The sequence below is a fragment of the Octopus sinensis genome, linkage group LG7 (genome assembly GCF_006345805.1).
Source record: "Octopus sinensis linkage group LG7, ASM634580v1, whole genome shotgun sequence".
NCBI lineage: Eukaryota > Metazoa > Mollusca > Cephalopoda > Octopoda > Octopodidae > Octopus > Octopus sinensis.
In genome coordinates this window covers 86,215,541-86,231,344 of record NC_043003.1, presented here as the reverse complement: position 1 = coordinate 86,231,344, position 15,804 = coordinate 86,215,541, and the positions used below count along the sequence as shown (strand labels likewise).

Here is a 15,804-nt window from a genome sequence, read left to right as displayed (position 1 = left end):
GCCCCAACTTTCTCTCACTCTTTCTTTCTGTTTCTTGTTCCCGACTTCCTACGCAACCGCTGAGCCTGGATGCGCATTCATCCATCCGTCGATGCTCTCGGTGTCGGGTGTTGACCTGCTCTCTCTTCTGCGGGTCTTACGAATAGCAAAGGAGCACGTTTCGGACTTCTCCCACATCTTACGAGCTCTGGGACGAAGACTGTTCGATCAACAGCAGCAACAAGAACAACAATAAGTCCTCTTCCCCCTCTTTTTCTTGGTACTTTTTCTTGGTCCTCCAATTCACCATACTTTTTCCAAGCAATCGCTCAACATTCGATGCAATACCAAATAGGTTCATACATTCCATTATCCAAGATATATGAGGGATCATATCATACACCTTACAATAGTCAATCCATGACAAGGCTAAGCTACTTTTCCTCCTCTTACAGTCTCTAAGTACAGTTTTGTCCATCAGGAGTTGATCCTTGGTATCACTGCACTTATGCTTGCAACCCTTCTACTCATGTTGCAGGATTCCATTTTTTCCAGATGTTTGTACATTCCAATCAATAATTTCCACATAAGAGTCAAACAGGATATCTGCCTGTAATTGTCTACCGTGTTGCCTCTTTTGATGTTTTTCAAGCACAGCACTGTCCTATCCAATGTCAACCACTCTGGTGTTACTTGGTCGGTATTTAACAAGGTGTTGAGTTGCGCAGCTATTCGTGCATGACATTCACCAAATCTTTTGATCCAGTAGCCATGGAATCTATCTGGTCCCGGGGCCTTCCAGTTGCCCATTTCAGGCCTTGTATTCCTAGTAGTAAGGGTTATTATTATTATTATTATTACTACTACTACTACTACTACTACTACTACTACTGCTGCTACTACTACTACTACTGCTGCTACTATTATTATTATTATTAATACTACTACTACTACTACTACTACTACTACTACTACTACTACTACTACTACTACTACTACTACTACTACTATTATTATTATTATTATTGAGTGAGCGAGCAGAGCATGCCATCAAAGTGACACTGGGGTAAAATATTCGAAGCCCAGTATACCCATCATGACTACCCGTCTGATAAGGGTACACCAGGCACATGCATCACAACCATATGTGCGCGACATGGTGATCTCATATCAAGATAAACAGCACATGACCTTGCAGGTGGAGCCCAGTTAGAATTTTCTTCAGATCGAGTAGCCCATCCCGCTCAAAAGGTCCCTGAATAAGGGTTGTTTAAGGACGTTGAACGAAACACCTATGTTTCCAGAGGTGAATTATTCAAACCCCAAAGAATCCTTCTCAACACAAAGCTATGATGCTCCCCCACTACTTCTGCTCGTGATCAGAGATGTACATATCGTCAGCCACTAAGGGACATGCTCAATTGGTTATGGTCAAACAACTGACAAGCAAATCTGTGGTATTGAGCAGAATATTTGCTGTAGCCCATCTTTTATACCAAGACAAAACAATGTACATGATAACACTTCCAATCAGTTAAGATCAGAAGCCATGAGCGCCACTGCCTGGTACTGCATCAGGGCATTTATTATTATTATTATTATTATTATTATTATTATTATTATTATTATTATTCCTTCCGACGCCGATGGACGTACGTGAATCAGCTCCGTGAATTTGACACCAATTTCATTGGAAATCTATTGATAGGTTTGAATATTTTTTAATATTTTTGTAGCCAAACCGACCGGCTTCTTGCGGAGCTCGTCGGTTGGGCGAAATTTTGCCCCATTCGGGGTGAAATTACGTTTTAAAATTTTGAACATTTGACATTTTTCAACATTTTGAATATTACAACAAAAAAACATGGCTATGAAGCGAACAGTTGGCTGTTCCTTCCTTCAAGATACATTCCCTCCGCAAACACACACAACTCGTCCAAAACACCCACTTCACGCCTTAAAAGGCAACAAAGATCCTCCTTCCGAACCGGAGAGCACGCGCTCGGTTCAAAAGGAGAATGCAAGCCAGGACGTCGCGTTCGACGTAATTCTCGATTTTCCCCCTCTGCCTTCACCCAATGCTTTGGTACGGAAGGAGGAGGAAAAAAAACATACAAAAATCATCACAAACATTGACACGGAGATAAAAGAAAAAACTTCCAACAATTTTGCTTCTGCTGCGAAGCAAATTTCGGAGGAAGTTAAGATAACTCTAGAAGATGTGAAAAGAGCGAAGGAGTTGTTGAGGAAGGATGGCAATGGCATCTTCCTCAATACTCCACAAGAGGTGATTGAAAGCACCAACAAGAAAACAATAATTTACAAAGTTTTCGACAGAAAACTAAAAAGAATAACAAATGCCACACCCCAACAGTTGGAGATAGCTCTAAAGCCCATTTGGGCCCAAAAGAGCTACGTAACCAAGGGGAAGCGTTTTGGAACCGTGGAGGTTCGCTTCCCAACAGAGGAGCTTGCAAGGGCGAACGCCATTTCGCCCTTGCAAACTGAGAATTTGTTACTAGTTCCGACCCACCTCGGCGAAGAGTAACAAAATAAAAATCGACCTCGCCCCCCCTGAGCTAGATATGTCATGGCTGGTGGCAGCTGTCCTCTATGATATAGAGGACACTACCACCATTCTAGATGTCAGGAGAGTGATGGCGAAAAACTGGTTGGGGATGGGAGTGCTGCTTCTTGCGCAAATTCAGCAAGACAATATAAGTAAAGTCCCTGATTTCGTAAGTTTGCCGGACGCCACCAGGCTAAACGTTGCTGTGGAGGGGCGAAAGCCAAAATGTTTTCTCTGCAGCAGCGAAAGCCACTTAAAGAGGGACTGTCCCATTCACAAAAAGAGGATGGAGGCTTTCAGCAAGAGGCAGCAGCAACAACAATAACAACAACAACAACAACAACACAAGCAACAACAACAGAAACAACAAAAACAGCAAGAAACACCAAAGGCTTCCACACCACCAACACCATCACCAACACCAGCACCAAGACGAACAACACCACCTCCACAACAACAACCACCACCAACCAACACCGACAACCACCACCAAACCAACACCGACACCAGTACCTCGAAGGTCGACAGCAGCGACATCAACAGTAACAGGAGCAGCGGCACCACCGATACCGGCGGAACCAAAAACTTTTCGTCCTGCTACTGAAGCAGACCCCTCAACCATTCCTTTGCCGGATGAAGAGATCTCGGATTGTGCGAGCTCTGATTCCAACAAAGGAGAATGGAACATAGTGCCTCCAAAAAAGAAAAGGAGGAAAAACAAAAAGATTTACAGGGGAAACACGAACAAATAGTACTTCCCAACATCAACAACACATCAACAACAACACACACTCACAACACAAACAACAACAACACTTTCGACACCACTACTGCCACTACCAGACACCCAAACACAGACACAATTACAGACATGATTACAGCAGTGAATACAAGAAACCAGGAACTGGTTGAGTATTTGAAAAACAAAACAAGCACAAACATTACAGATTTCATAATACCTACACACAACACACCACCAGCACACATTCTCACAAAAAAATAAACAAAACAGTTTACAACGAAATAAAACAAATATTCCCTAACGATGTGGGATCGTTAGGGAAAAGTTTCTCTCAGAAACTTTACAAAAATATTATTGAAGCACCCGTGCAAAAGCACAAGGGAGCCACCCCCACCACCAACAACAGTAAGTAGAGCCTTTTTTCTCCTTTTTTTCCCCCTAACTTTTGAAACATGGCAAATCTTAGAATGTGAGAGGCCTCGGGTCACCTTGGAACCAGGGTCACCTGTTAAACGACCTGAGGTTTCATGATGTGGATGTAGCAGCCATCAGTGAAACCAGGCTCTCCGACCCGCAGGAACTCGCAGCCCTTTTCGGCGGATACGAGATATTTCTATCTCCGTGTCAGCCGGGAGCGGGCGGTGGTGGTACTGCGGTGTTGTTTCGGAAGGGCCTGGACCTGAAAATAAGGACAGTCTTCTTGGATCCGGAAGGTAAGTTGGTGGTCCTCGACGTCGACGGTAGTGACGGCGGTGCTTTCAGACTGCTGGCTGCCTACGCTCCGACAGGAGCAGGGCAGTCGGATTATTTCAAACGTCTGGAAGTTTTCCTGGGAACGTCACGCACTCTAGTACTAGTTGGGGATTGGAACGCTGTCTTAGACGAACGTTTCGATCGGGTGGGCAGGGGAGCGTCTGATAGGAGAGGGGGAGGGTGCAAGAGCCTCGCCAACCTACTCGGCCGCTTTCAGCTGTCCGACAGGTTTCGACTAGACAACCCGAATGTGCCAATGTGGACTTGGACAAACCGCATCGGGTCGTCTAGATTGTACTTAGATAGAGTGTTTTGTAGGCCAGCGGATAAGGACAGCGTAGGGTGTCCACAATTCCACCTAGTCGAATATACGGACCACAAATTAGTGATCTGTACGGTCGACTTAGATAGGCTACATAGACAGGGACCCGGCTACTGGAAGCTGAACGCGTCGTTAACGGCGTGCAAAGCTTACAGAGACCGGATTAGTTTACTAGTTAAGCGGGCGCTCACGGGGACAATCATCAACAACAACTGGTGGTTTGCCCTCAAGAGAGCAATTAGAGTAGAGTCGATTAGGTATAGTAAGACTCTAGCTATTGAACGTAGGAAGAGAGAGCGGGATTTAGTTAAGAAACTAGACGAGGCTGTTGACACTGGCATCGCGACCGACGTGTTGGCGGCAAGGTTGGCCCTCGACCAACACTTCGACGCCAAACACGAAGGCTGCGTTGTCAGAGCTAAGGCACGTTCGCTAAGCGGGGAGGGGACTAGAGCCGCTCGATGGGCCCGCGTGGCGGAGGCGAAGCGAGGCAACAGAGCAACCATTCGGTCTTTGGTGGACCAGAACGGGCGCGAGGTTACCCAACCGAAGCAGATGTGTACGGTGCTTCAGCGGCACTTTGTCAACTGTTTGGGACGAGCGGTGGAACGGACACCAACGGTACAGACTTCGGTGTGTACCTGGACGGACTGCCGCAACTCTCGGACAGCGAGGCAGAGTGCTGCGAAGGACCGATATCTGCCTGGGAAGTACAGGAAGCGATGAAGAGTTGCACGAGAGGTAGATCGCCGGGTTTGGATGGTCTGCCCTACGAGCTTTACTTTTCAATGCCAGACTTGTTTGCGGACCTGTTGGCAAACGTCTACTGCAACTGGCAGCAAAACGGGAGAATTCCTGCTTTTGTCTGTCGAGGGGTGGTGGCTTTGCTAAAGAAGGACCCAAACAAGGGGGACGTTATAGGGAATTTCCGGCCCATCACTCTGCTCAATGCAGAGTTGAAGATTTTGGCCAAGGTGCTAGCCAAGAGATTGGCGCTTGTCGTGGACAAGCTGGTCGGCGAGACGCAGACATGCGCCGTGCCGACCAGGTCGATACACGACAACCTCCATCTCATGCGCTACATCATAGAGAGGGTGGTAACGACGCTGGCGCGGGTGGGGCTTTGATCAACTTGGATCAGAGTAAAGCCTTCGATAGGGTCGACCATCGGTACCTGGCAGCTGTCCTCAGGGCAGCCGGCTTCGGTCCAGTCTTCCGCGGGTGGATCGCTGCTTTATACAGCAACATCTGCTCAGTGATACGGGTGAACGGTCACCTTTCGGAACCGTTCGACATCTCGCGTTCGGTCCGCCAAGGATGCCCTCTCTCCTCCCTCTTGTACATTTTGACTCTCGAGCCATTACTGCGCAAGTTGGAGGCTTTGAGGGGTATCCCGCGCGATCTAGGAGGCGGAAACAGCGTGTCTGCTTATGCCGACGACGTCACCGTGGTGGTGTCGAGCCACAGGCACATTAGCCTGATTGGCGAGACGCTAAACCAGTACGAAGCGGTGACAGGGGCAAAGATTAACGCGGAAAAGTCTGTGGGCTTGCAACTGGGCACCTGGAGAGGCAAGCCCATGCCGTCCAACAGCGTCGTAGGGCGCTGGACAGACGGACCCGTTAAACTGCTCGGGGTCTGGTTCGGTCCGGACCTCCAGGTGGATAAGAACTGGGAAGAGGTGACGAGCAGGGTGGCACGTCTCACCCAGAAATGGGCCGAGAGGAAGCTGTCCCTGAAAGGTCGAGCGGAGGTGGCGAATGCGTACATCGCATCCGTCATCTATTACCGCTTGACCGTCGTCCCTTGTCCCGACCGCTGGTTGGCCAAGCTGGTACGTCTGCTCTTCGACTTTTTGTGGAAGGGTCAGGTGCCACTGGTCAGGCGATCCATCTGCTGTCAACGACCGCTGAACGGAGGCCTTGGAATGCCGTGGTTGCTGTTGCGCAGACATGCGCTCAGGCTGCGGCATCTCAAGCGCTTCCTAGACGGTGAACAGGTGTGGTCGTCTTTTGTCAGACGCGATTTTCCGCAGCTCGTCTCTTTGACGGAACTGCAGACCTGGATCAAACGTAGACCGAGAAAGGGCGCTTGGCACCTCGAGTGCCGTCAAGCCCTCTCCGCCCTCCGCCAGGCGGGCAATGCGGTCGGTTACAGCTCCACTCTAGCGTTCTATAGAGGGTTAGTGGAGGAAAAATGCGACGACGTTCTCGGGGAAACTCTAGGCGTTGAAGATGACGAACTGTGCGGTCTGTTCGGGAGGACTTTCGGGCCGGGGCCGATGGATAATTTCCAGAGGTCTCTCGCTTGGCAGTGCTACCGAGGGGCTCTGCCTGTTCGAGATAAACTCTACCGGCACGGAAGTGCCGTCAGCCGAGCCCCTGCCCGAGGTGTTGCCAGGACGACGAAACCGTTCTGCACGCACTCGTTCAGTGCCCGAGTATTGCTGAAATATGGGTTTTGTCGAACAGCTACTGTCACGTGTAGGACGGATCCGACTATCGGCCGAATCCATAGTGAAGATTGCCCCGCCGACCTCCTTTAACACAGGAGGGCGAGGCCGTTTTCTTGTGCCTAGTGGCTGTGGCGAAAGAGGTCGTGTGGTGGACTCGTTTGAAAGGGCTAAAGACAGACACTTTCCTCTTTGGTCAAGGCCTCATCAACTTTTTCAAGTTTCACTTGAAAAGGAAGATGAGGTTAGAGAGGAAAGTGCTGTCCGATAGCAAGTTTTATGAAAGGTGGGTGAATTGTGCGAGACTGGCCTGTATAAATGGACCAGTTCTCAGGTTTCGCCTGTGATTTCAAAGAAAAAGGTAATGTAAAAGGAGAAGAAAGGGGACTCTCTACACCCCCTTTTTTTTGACCAGGCTCCCGTTGGCTTTTGTAGGGTTTTTCCACCAGGAACTTTCGAAACGTCTCCCCCTTTTGGGAGTTTTTCATTGTTGAATTTTATAAGTTGTTATAAAGATTTTTACTCGATGTTTTTAAAAAACGGCAAAACCCTTTGTAATCTTTCGTCCTGTCTTGTCCCTTTATGTAATCATGCGTGTCAGCCCTTGTGGCCAATAAAAAAGAATTGATTATTATTATTATTATTATTATTATTATTATTATTATTATTATTATTATTATTTACTACTACTACTATTATTATCATTATTATTATTATTATTATTATTATTAGTACTACTACTACTACTATTATTATCATTATCATTATTATTATTATTATTACTACTACTACTACTACTATATTATCATTATTATTATTATTATTATTATTACTACTACTACTACTACTACTATATTATTATCATTATTATTATTATTATTATTACTACTACTACTACTATTATTATTATTATTATTATTACTACTACTACTACTACAATTATTATCAATATTATTATTATTATTATTATTATTATTACTACTACTACTACTACTACTATTATTATCATTATTATTATTATTATTATTATTATTATTATTATTATTATTCCATCTGTCACCAGCATTTGTTGCCGGTGGGGAAATACCGGTGCCAGCTATTCACAGCCAGCGGGCTTTCAGTTGTCAACTACTTTTCTAAATATTCTATCAGTTCCAAGTAATGTTTTCTGTAAGTGCCCCACCCTGATGTTTCCCTTGATTGTTTTAAAATGACTTTGAATTTTGGTACTCACAGTATCAAATGCCCGAAAACATCTGGGAACAAAGTATTGCCCACAAATATTTTACATCCCATGCTAGGAGTTCGTTCCTCTCAATGTTCTTAAATTCTTTATCACAAACCTTATTGTCAAGCCACATATAGAATCAAGCATAGTTTGGTAACTTTGTTAACCACCAACATATCTGCATTGCGATGTTCAATTTCACGGTCACATTGTAACATAAAGTCCCATAAAATCTTAGCATCATCATCTTTTATAAAGCCTTCTGTTATTTACTCATACCACCGACTAGCCTTTTCAAGACCGTATTTTTCTCAAAGCTCCCAATGAACAATTTTTACTACGCTATCATGGCGCCGCATATATTCTTTCTGCGTTGGCTGGTAAAGCTCCCACATATCTTCACAACAAACAAGTCCTCTTCCTCCTTTCTTTCTGGATACGTGTAATCTGTCGACATCACTCATTGCACGAAAGCTTCCGTTCATTATCATCATCATCGTCGTCGTCATCAGCATTATTATTATTATTATTATTATTATTATTATTATTATTGTTACTTTTTTTTTCTTCTTTCAAATTTGCTTCCATTTCTTGCCGAGTGTCTTCCCGACTCCTAGGGCAAAGAAACTCATAGTATACTTTGGTAGGCCATTAAACCAAACTCAGTAGTTCGTTCATTTTTTTTTTTTTTTAAAGTTAAATTAAAATACATGAGCAGCAACAGTTCTCACATCGACAATGCTCTTCTCAATACGTGTGATGTACCAGTTAAGACAATCTTTTGCACTTCTTGCAGGGATGGTAAGCCAGGGATCATTCTCATATAATTTTCGGTTCCCTTCTTGATCATTCCTAGTGCTCCTACGATCACTGGTATTGTAACCGCCTTGAGATGCCACATTTTCTCAATTTCAATGAGTAGGTCTTTATATTTTCTGAGCTTGTCAAACTCTTTCGCTGAGATATTATGATCACAGGGGATGCTCATGTCGATCAATAAGCAAACTTTATTGTTTTGGTCTTTCACAACAATATCTGGTTTATTGGCCTTGATGGTTCGGTCTGTATGTACTGGAAAGTCCCACAGAATGGTTACATTTTCTCCTTCAGTTACAGCCTCAGGGTGGTGATTATACCACTTGTCGGCAGTTTTGATATTGTAATACCGACTTATTAGCCAGTGGAGATATTGGCCAACTCTGTCATGTCTTAATTTATACTCCACTGGTGCTAAGACTTTACATCCAGAGATTAGGTGGTCCACTGTTTCAATCATGTCGTTGCAGAATCGGCATTTTGGGTCTGCTCCATTTTTCATCAAAATGGCCTGGTAGTTCCGGGTTAATAGGCTTTGATCTTAAGCAGCCAGGATGAAACCTTCGCTCTCTGCTTTTAGCCCTGAGCTCCGTAGCCACTGATGGGTTCGCTTCTGGTCAACATCAGCTTGTTTGCTGCGGGTCACATATTTGCCGTGCAGAGGTTTCTCCTCCCACCTATCAGCCAATTGCTCGTGCGCTTTTTTCATTGCTATCATTTTCACCTTCTTTGCAACAATAGTTGCCGTACTTCCCTCGGGTTGTTCAGTTTGGGTATCCTGCACGAGATCAATAGCAAATTTTTTGCTTTCCTTTATGATAGAATGAAGCTTCTTTCGTCTCTCGTGATTTTCCACGAGCTTTAGCATCCAGTCATTCGATATTTCGAGATATTTGGCCAGTCCATTTGTGGTTGTTTTGTAAGCTAGTTCAAATTGGATCAGGCCTCGACCTCCTTGGGCTCTGGGAAGGTAAAGGCGATCTACGTCTGCCTTTGGGTGGTGCATCCTATTACAACTCAGCAGCTTGCGTATTTTTCTATCTATATTCTTTACTTCACTCATATTCCAGTTCAACACATTGTATCTATAAGTAACAACTGGAACTGCTAAGGAATTTATAGCTAACACCTTGTTACGTGCATTTAGTTCAGATTTCAGGACTGCACGAACTCTCCTATAACATTCCTTCCTGATTTTCTCTTTCATGCTTGCATGCTGAATACCAGAGCCTTCATTTATCCCTAAATATTTGTATGTTTGTTCTTGCTCAAGCTCTCTTATGACTGTGTCAACATCTAACACGACTGAATTTGTGGTCTTCACTTTCCCTTTCTGGAAAGTGGCCTTGGCACACTTCTCAAGTCCAAACTCCATCCCGATGTCATCGCTGAATGCTTTCACGGTGCGCAATAGGCCTTCAAGTTCATTATTGTCTTTACCATAAAGTTTTAAGTCATCCATATAAAATAGATGCTTATTTTTTTATTGGCAATTTTATACCCATACCCTGTTCTGTTTAATTCACTTGTAAGGGGTATTAGGGCTATGCAGAATATTAAAGGTGAAAGTGAGTCACCTTGAAAAATTCCACAGTTGATGTTTATATTTTCTGAGGCAAGTACTCCATTAGAGTGGTATAATTGGAGATTCGTATTCCACAACGACATATTATTATTATTATTATTATTATTATTATTATTATTATTATTATTATTATTATTATTATTATTATTATCACTATTATTATTATTAAGGTCAAACAACTGACAAGCAAACCTCTGTTATTGAAAGGAATATTTGCCCTTCCCCCTCCCCCAAAATTTCAGGCCTTGTACCTATAGTAGTAAGGAATATTATTATTATTATTATTATTATTATTATTATTATTATTATTATTATTATTATTATTATTATTATCATTATTATTATTATATTATTATTATTATTATTATTATTATTATTATTATTTATTATTATTATTATTATTATTATTATTATTATTATTATATTATTATTATTATTATTATTATTATTATTATTATTATTATTATTTTACTGGCGTCCATGTATTTATTTCACTCCGCTGCTCAACCAAATTCATAGCCTTTTCTTTGGAGTACTTGCTTGAAAGATTATAATTACTAGACGAAAACTTGCGCTTAATTTGTTTATCTTATTCGCTTAGCTGTACTACATTCAAAGTGTTAATAGGTATAAACATATTATACAACCAAATATTCTAACAGCAGGCAAACGAAGAAAGCAACGCCAACGCAAAATATCAAACTTAATGAATAAAATTAAGAAAAAATTACATTTTTATGAACGAAAATAATTCATTACATTTTAATGAACAAATAATAGGAAAATATTCCAAAGTGTTTAGCAATAATTCAGAAGATTTACATAGATAATAACGATTGCGGCACTCGCACAAATTCAGGTAGCTTAAATCTCTCACGTGCTGGTTGTATTATATTTAACTTTGTCTTTATTCTAAGACAATTAGAATAAACTGAATTTGAATTTTTACAATAACCATGATTGCAAGGAAAACATAGCTGGAATAATTTCGTAGAAGTAGTATTCTTTTGCTGCAAGATCCCCTACAAGAGGGAATAATAAAAAGATTAAATGTCAATTATATAGAAGAGATGGCACTGTTGTATTTGTTTTTAAGATAACAACTACAACAAACACTCGGGAGAATGCCTCTCAACCGTAAAAGGAAAAATTTTAGCATTTTCTGCTTCACTTTTAAAACGGGCGATTCAAGCAAAATACCGACCGAAATTGTTACAGATATCTCCGCTCTTACACTTGTACCCCAGTATATAGAGCAAAAGAAATACAATAATTACGATAAGAGCTATTAGAATCACTGTGGGTCCGTGGCTCTTTGTCACTTTTTGTAAAGAAATATGGGTGTGTAGTTAAAGCAAGGCTAATGAGAGATGATAAGCAATGAAGGAGCGTCTCAATGACACTCGAAGGCCGCACAACCATACAAGAACTGTGTACAGTTGAGGGCGGCGTGACAAAAGACAAGATTAATGGTACAAGGCAAAAACGCATTAGTTGCTTCCACATTTGCCATAAGAACAATGTCATACTTTTTCTTTGAAGGACTAGAAATACTAAACCAGGAAACAAAGAAGCAGCAACAAGAGCAATAATTCTCAGTTTCTAACGCAGAAACTGCAACCTTTTTAAAGAAGCGGATCGCTTGATACACATCTATTCGTTACGCGTGTCATTTAGTCATAGTCCCCAGGTTTCACATGACCCTCTTGTGCATCAGTCGAAACGTTGGGAATATTTATAAAAAACATCTAATATCTGAAGCAAGGGAGTAAACACAGCCCTATAACATTACCAACCTTTAGCACTATTCCATTATTGTATGACGTGAAATAGCTAATGGTTGCAGTGGAATGTGCACAAAGTGTCGCAGAAAATGGAAAAGGTTAAAACAACAAAATCTCTAAAAATAAATAGAAAAGAAAAATTCAAAATAAAACATTTCTTAATGGGCTGAAAGGAATGACTTCTACGTAGCAATGTTGACATTACTCCACAAAAACAAATGATAATAATGAAGATGAAAAGGAGAACGAAAGACTAAGAATCAAAACCGGCAGCTAATAGATAAAATCACATATCTATAGTTATTTGAATGCTTATGTCATATATTTGCTTGAATAAGGTCGAGCTAGAACCTAAGCAACAATAAGAACACGTAAATCTAGCGCGATTTCGAAAATGAAGAGACGAGAAAGGAAATTTATAATAAACCGTAACAGAAATAGCAAACTCTAGCAAAATGTTCACAGTTCACCATAAAACAATTTCAACAATAATTCGAATATCAAAATAGTTTGTTGCCAGGCAACGGTATTATGAAACCACGCATTCTAACCGAAGTGATAATTCCATTATACGTAAGCATTCTAGAGGAATGCAGATATCTACAAGTATATACATGTATATACATCTAAACGTATACACACAAACGCACACACACAAACACAAACACATACACATACACACACATACACATACACACACACACACACATACACACACACACACAGGAGTATAGAACAGCGAGAACAAGTGGTCACTGGCCGGTGCTCCGTTGTATTTATTTGTAGATTAACAGTGCAATATTAATCTACATATAATATTGATAGATAGATAGATAGATAGATAGATAGATAGATAGATAGACAGACAGACAGACAGACAGACAGACAGACAGACAGACAGACAGACAGACAGACAGACATTTGGGAACTATATATATTTTATCAAAGTCTGAAATTATGTAAATCAGACTCGAACCAGGATTCCAGATTCAAAAAGTTGTTGTATAGATAGTTCAATATAGTTCAACATTCCAATTATTCCTTCATGTGTGCGGGATTCTCACCATCAAATCTTTCTGTGAAACCAATCTTCGTCTAACTTTTCTTATGAACTAGCGTAGTAATTGGTAAATAGACATGAAATTTAATATTCTTAGCCTATTTCTCCTGAGAAACTTCCTATTTTCTTCCGAGATTTTTATAATTATACATTCCCTGTCTTTTACTGTATGTCTGTGCATGCGCCCGCCCGCGTGAGTGTTTGTATGTGTGTGTATGTGCTTGTATGTGTGTATTTTTGAATTCTCATTTGCTCCTTTTAGAGACACCATTACTTCGTTAAACATCCTAAACTTTCTCAACTATCCTTGCGCTACTTTTCTCATTTAACATTAATTTTTTTCTTTTACCTATTCTTTCGTTTTTTATTTATCATTATAATGTAAATTTCTTCTCATATTTATATTCACATCACTATTAATATGACAGTGGTTCCAATATAGTAACGTAATTGCAGACTTGTGTATACATGCATACATTCATACATACATAAATGTATGCATATGTATGTATGTATGTGTATGCGTATATGTATATATGTATGTATATATATATATATATATATATATATATATATATAATATATATATATATATATAGGGAGAGTTTACGAAAAAAACAAAAGACGAAGACAGGTGGTGTACAAAACAAACAGATGTATTAGTATAACGCTCAGGAATAGAAAAAGTCTTTTACGTTTCGAGCCTACGCTCTTCTACAGAAAGGGACACAGAAAAAAAAACAAGGAGAGAAAAAGTGTGTGTAGTGGCGAACGATCTATCCTATATATATTGCTACAAAAGCTACAGATTCAAGGAAACATAGATCGTAGGTTACTGCTTCTGTACTTGAAGACAAATTTTTGCGCCATTTTGTTACTACCGTGGAGATAATATTACCTGGTTCTTTGCAAACCCAACACAATACCAACATCGAAAAATATTAGATGAATATTTGCGCTGCGAAATATATCTTTTACGCAAAATATTAGAAGATCTTATCTATATCATAATTTTAAACATATATATATATGTGTGTGCACAATCATATTTATACATATTTAATACATTTAATACATTCCAACATAGGAAGATACTTTTCTGCGGTTATCGCTTCGGAAGAAACTTTTTTCTCACACACAACATATGAACGAATAACGCCATCGAAAATTAAGTCTCATGTGTGTCCGTACCATTACGTTTTATCAGTCACGCAGACGAAATCAGCTTTCACAGCCCTTTATGAACGGAAGTCCTTTATGAGCGTCAGGCTCATTCAGGTTGGAACTAATTAATTGAACTTACATGAAGCTGCAATCAATAATATATATGATTGTACATTCGTATTTAGCTTGCTTGTGTACATTCAGACATGGAAAGACCTCTCATTGCGGATGTAGCCGCAGTTTCTCCCGAGACTATTTCCTCCGCGGAGGTTCCTTCCCTATTCGAGTATATATGAACGTGTAAATTATTACACGCATATGTCTTATTCAGTTTTGTTCTGTGGAACTCTATTTAATTAAAACGTATCGATGGCATATGTTTTGTTCTTCTTACTGAGTCTGGAGGTTGAGCCGGTGCCTATGACACTTGTAGACACATCTAGGCCGGTGAAACTGATGCAATTATTTATTCTCTTTAAAGTGTTGGAAGTCAACCCGTAGAGTAGAGAGATTTGAAAAGGACGATCTTCTGCTGGGAAAGAAGTAGGCATAATTGTAAGTACTGGGTCGGGCGTGAAAGCAACATGAATGACCAGAGGTGTCGGTAGAACTAATCGGTGGTATCTGAATAAGAGACCAACTATCTGCGTAAAGCAGAGTCCATTTTAGTAACGAGAGCAAAGAGAGATTATTTCATAAGTCATATTCTTTTCTACTCTAGGCACAAGGCCCGAATTTTTTTTTGACGGGGGCAGTCGATTAGATCGACCCCAGCACGCAGCTTGGACTTAATTTATCAACCCCGAAATTATGAAAGACAAAGTCGACCTCGGCGGAATTTGAACTCAGAACGTAGCGGCAGACGAAATACCTATTTCTTTACTACATACAAGGGGCTAAATACAGAGAGGACATACAAGGACAGACAAACGGATTAAGTCGATTATATCGACCCCAGTGCGTAACTGGTACTTATTTAATCGAACCCGAAAGGATAAAGGCAAAGTCAACCTCGGCGGAATTTGAACTCAGAACGTAGCGGCAGACGAAATACCGCTAAGCATTTCGCTCGGCGTGCTAACGTTTCTGCCAGGCAGCCGCCTTAAAAGGATTGAGAAAGAATTCCTATGGTGAAATTCATAAAGAAAACCAAGACTGACATAGGAACAAGGAACTCTTAAACATTTGAAAAGAAAACATAGGAATAGTTCTATTTCAAGTGAACTAAATACGTGCGACAAAGACATATCAAATGATGAGCACAAACGAGTAGCATAAGTTCAGGTTTTGATAAAATAATTAAAAAGAAATAATGTTATTGCTATACGTAAATGACAAATTAGATATTTA

The 15,804-nt window shown here is 40.9% G+C and overlaps 1 protein-coding gene across 1 annotated transcript in view; it reads left to right on the top strand.

Moving 5' to 3' along the window:
- Window positions 1-15,804, top strand: part of LOC115214450 (leucine-rich repeat-containing G-protein coupled receptor 5-like) — a 524,866-nt gene that overhangs the window by 71,264 nt on the left and 437,798 nt on the right. The window lies entirely within an intron of this gene.